General features: G+C 37.6%; 1 pseudogene; it reads right to left on the bottom strand.

Annotated features, from left to right (window-relative positions):
* Positions 1-3,121: 3,121 nt before the first annotated feature.
* LOC104678830 lies at positions 3,122-3,977 on the bottom strand (annotated as a pseudogene).
* Positions 3,978-4,639: the final 662 nt, after the last annotated feature.

The following is a 4,639-nucleotide window of genomic DNA, read 5'->3' as shown; positions in this document are numbered from 1 at the left end:
CGGATTTCACAAATTTTCTCCCATTCGGTAGGTTGTCTGTTTACTCTGATGATAGTTTTTCTTGCTGTGCAGAGGGTCTTTAGTTTAATTGGATCCCATTTGTCAATTTTTGCTTGTGTTGCAATTGCTTTTGGTGTTGTCATCATGAAATCTTTGCCCATGCCTCTGTCTTGAATGGTATTGCCTAGATTTTCTTCTAGGATTTTTACATTTTGAGGTTTTACACTTAAGTCTTTAATGCATTTTGAGTTAATTTTTGTAAATGGTGTAAGAAAGGGGTCCAGTTTCAATCTTCTGCATATGGCTAGCCAGCTCCCCCAGCACCATTCTTTAACTAGGGAGTCCTTTCCTCATTGCTTGTTTTCATCAGGTTTGTTGAATATCAGAGGGTTGTAGGTATGCAGTCTTCTTTCTGAGTTCTCTATTCTATTCCATTGGTCTATATGTCTGTTCTTGCATCAGTACCATGCTGTTTTGATTACTGCAGCCTTGTAGTACAGTTTGATGTTTGGTAGCATGATGCCTCCAGTTTTGTTCTTTTGGCTTAGGATTGCTTTGGCTATTTGGACTATCTTTTTGTTCCATATGAACAAATGAAATGAAAAAAAATATACATGATTATCTCGATAGATGCAGAAAAGGCCTTCAATAAAATTCAACATCCCTTCATGTTAAAAACTCTCATAAAACTAGGTATTGAAGAAACATACTTCAAAATAATAAGAGCCATATGTAACAAACCCACAGCCAATATAATACTGAATGGCAAAAGCTGGAAGCATTCCCCCTGAAAACAGGCACAAGACAAAAATGTCATCTCTCACCACTCCTATTCAACAAATGATGTCTTCTGCAGTGCCGGGCGTGTGCATAAAGAAGGACAGGGAGGTCACCCTGTTAATCAGGCTTTCATATTTTCTCAGTAGGGCAGCAATATAATTAGAACTATGTCTTTGAAAATCTAAAACATAAATTAGTTATCTCTCAGATGCCTTAGTGCCACTAGCATATTAGCCTTGTTGGCATTTGGAGGGAAAAGAAACTTCGAAGGCATTTTATATTCTGTGAATTTGAGGCTACACATAAGCACACACTTCTTTCCTTTTTTGATGATGAGTCTCTGCCAGTATTTAATAATATAACGCTATGCATTGAAAATATGTTTCCTGATTGGAGAATGGACAGAGACAACATTCTAGGACCTCTAAGGCCAAACACTTTATTATTATTATTATTGATATCATTTTACCTCCCATCTGGGGAAAAAGTATGTGGACCTGTGCACATATATAAACACTCTCAGAAAACTGCGGAAATACGGAACAGTTTTTCAAGACCAAAGAAGAAAACCACTAGACTAATAATTATCTCTCAAGGTTACTGGTACTTAGGAGATTATCTATTGTAATTTGTTGGGTCTTGTTCTATCTGTCAGAGGTTCTGCTGAGGATTCTTTCACCTGTACAGAGAGGAGGAAAATAAAGAAATCTGAAACAAAATTTACATTATTACCAGAAAAAAAAGAAAAGATAAAGACAACTAGAGGTCTGGTGAGACATGTAAAAGAAAGAATCTGGACAACTATCAGTTTGATCATATTTGGTGGTTATTTTCCTAAAATAAATAAATACATAATTTAAAGAAATGTGCTATTACACTTTGACCTTCACTATCCTTATAGTTTGAGTTCACTAAAAAATCTGTTCTCCTAAGTTTGAGCTTCAGCTTGGAGTTTGCAACAGCCTCCTAGGACTTTGTTTTATGCATAAAGTTATTATCCCCTTTTGTATCAGGTCTGTTGTAAATGTTCATTATAATCACTGCTGCTTAATTTAGCAGATGGTTGGAACTGTACGATTCTTCTCAGAGGAATTAAATATGGTTATGTCATTTCCCAAGTTGACTTAAAAGAAGTAATTTGAGATCAAGTAATGTTTCAGTTTCAGTATTAGTTCAGAATCATTGCCATAAATGTTTTCTTTTCTCTACTTCTATAATTTTGAATATCTGTGATGAACTGGGTTGGTCTTCCATTTTCTTAGCTCTTGATGTCCTTCAATAAAGAAATAAAGATGAATAAATCATTGTACCCAAATCCCATGTTTTGCCACATAATTCTTCAGGAGTCCCCAAAGAGGTTTTCCTATTATATTTGCACAGCACTCTTTCTCATCTGTTGTCAGTCAATACAATAGAAATTTTTTCTTACACCAAACTGCTGGTACATATTAATTCCACTTGCAATGACAACCTCGCACTAATCTCAAGATATCAGTGATCAAATGTAATTAACAAGAAACAGAGAAGTTGCATCTAAAAAAATTCTCAGAATCTCCTACCTACTCAGAATACCATCTATGTCTTTTGTTCAATGGATTATTCAATTGGCTAAGAATGGTTTTAGTAGGATCATGCATTTTGAAAGACAAGAAACTAAAAAGAGATTGTTCATAGTTCCAGATCTGTCTCTAAGTAACAGGGTCACTTCTCTTCACCCTGGGGACTCTTCCAAAAAGATTGTTTTCCTAAACCAAGATTTCACTGTTCATAAGGGCTCATTCTTATATGTTATTCAACCTCTTTCAACTTTCAATTTCTATGCCCTGCAACCTCCTACTGTTTGGGTTGAACTTATTTTGGACACTGCAGGAAGCAAAGGGAGGGTAATATTTGAGGGTATGAGAGATGGTTGATTTAGTCAGGAAAGCTCATTATTATGCCTTTTTTTTTTTTTTTTTTTGTATTTAGAAGCTTTCTTCTGAGGGGGTAAAGGATCTTAATTTCAAATAGGAAGTAAGCTTTGCAATTCCCCTGTGAAACTGGAAAGTTACATGAAAACCGACAGACATCTTTTAGAGGATGTTGGGATTATAATGCAAAGTAGTTAGGAAATCTGGGTTTGTGTATGTGTCTGCCACTGGCTAGTACTTTAGGTCCCTGTATTTTAGTATCCCTTCAAAACCACAAATTATGGCCATGAAGATGAATAGAATAATATGTTTATATATATAATATAATATACCTGGAGGTTCTCTATAAATTATAAAAATAGTGTTTGTGTACAAGGTTTATTTATTTATTTATTTTTTTAGTCAGCTATTTAATTAGGTTCTTAAGACATTTAGAACACCAATTTGTGAGGATAAAGTCCATTCATCAGGGAAAGCACAGATCGCAGGTAGCCCTGGAGCTGAGGAATAGCTTTGATTTTTGATAAAATTTGTGAGTCTACAGCTTTCTGATCAATCTTGTGATGCTCTGTAATCTCATATGTCTCTTTTTCTGTGTCAAAGATTTCACCTTCCCGGTGTCTGAGCTTCTGCAGCTTCTTCTTCTTGAAGTAAGCATCAATAAGATGTTTTGGGATTTTTAAATTACTGATATCAATTTTGGTTGAGGTGGCAATGACAAATTTCTGGTGTGTTTTTCGTAGAGGAACTCGATTGTGGACCAGAGGTCCAGTCACAGTTGATAAGCCACTAGCCAGCTGCTTCAGGAAAACCACTCTCCTGTCCCTGTGGTGTCCAGTGAGGATGATCAGAATGGTCCCTGGAGTGATGATGGCTTGCAGTTTTCTCACGTGCTGACAGAAGGGTTTTTTGCCATGGCCGAACAGCTTTTGAGGCACATCTTCAGTAGGATAATATCTAGGCATTTTGCGAAGTTAAACTACCCAGGTACTGCCATTCTTGTCACCACCAACTGGTTTGTAACAGTTGCAAGAACCTTCTCCTTTTTCTTTTTAACCTTGGATTTGTGGCTACTTCCTCTTTCCATGGCCTTTCTGGAATACATCGCAGATCGGGAATACCTGCCAATTCCTCTGACAAGGACAGGATTGCGGTTGCAATGGGGCTTTCCTTCTTGGGTTTTTTAGCCTTGAGGTTACCCTTTTTCACCTTGCCACCAGCATCAGCCTTCTTGGCTTCGAGTTTCTTGTCTTTAGTATCCGGCTTCTTAACTTCTTCACCCGCCATCTTGCAAGATGGGAAAAAGAGCTGTGTACAATATTGTTATTGTCAGTAGCCTCTCCCTTCTCTTCAGGAAAGTTGAGAAAGGAGTGACAAGATGCCATCTGCAGGGATTCTTCTGCCCTGCCTCAGGCTATTTTCACCATATCGTTTCCCACCTTGGCACTCCCTTCCCCAAAGCCCCTGCAAAGAGATAAAAGAACAGATGTATGCTCCTCCCTCTGCAAGGTCAGCTAAAAGCCTTGTATCCCAATCATCATGATGGCAGCTACCGTGATTGTGATACGTATCAGCTAAGCCTGCCTGAAGTAGGTATGCAACTGGCTACACAAGGCAAAAGTTCTCTGAGCCTGGCAGGAAGCATAAGTGTGAGTCAGATAAACTCATTTTCTAATCACCATATATCTGCTTATCTATAAATAGTTGAATCCTGGGCAGTTACTTAATTTTTGCAATTCTTGTAATCTTGGTTTCCATCTGCTAAATTTGAAAGAATGGAACTGCCTTTCAGGATATTAAGGATTAAGTGAGAAAACATAGTGAAGTTTCTGCATAGTTTTGATTACTTACTAGGTCATCAGTAAAAGGTGATTCCCGCCTCTATCCCATCCCCAATTCTTCTTCTACCCTTTGGCAGCAGCCAAGAAGCTATCAGATCATCCATGACA

This window comes from Rhinopithecus roxellana, chromosome 10 (genome assembly GCF_007565055.1).
Source record: "Rhinopithecus roxellana isolate Shanxi Qingling chromosome 10, ASM756505v1, whole genome shotgun sequence".
In the NCBI taxonomy this organism is placed as follows: domain Eukaryota; kingdom Metazoa; phylum Chordata; class Mammalia; order Primates; family Cercopithecidae; genus Rhinopithecus; species Rhinopithecus roxellana.
The sequence above is the reverse complement of the archived record's forward strand: the minus strand, read 5'-3'. Positions and strand labels throughout refer to the sequence as shown.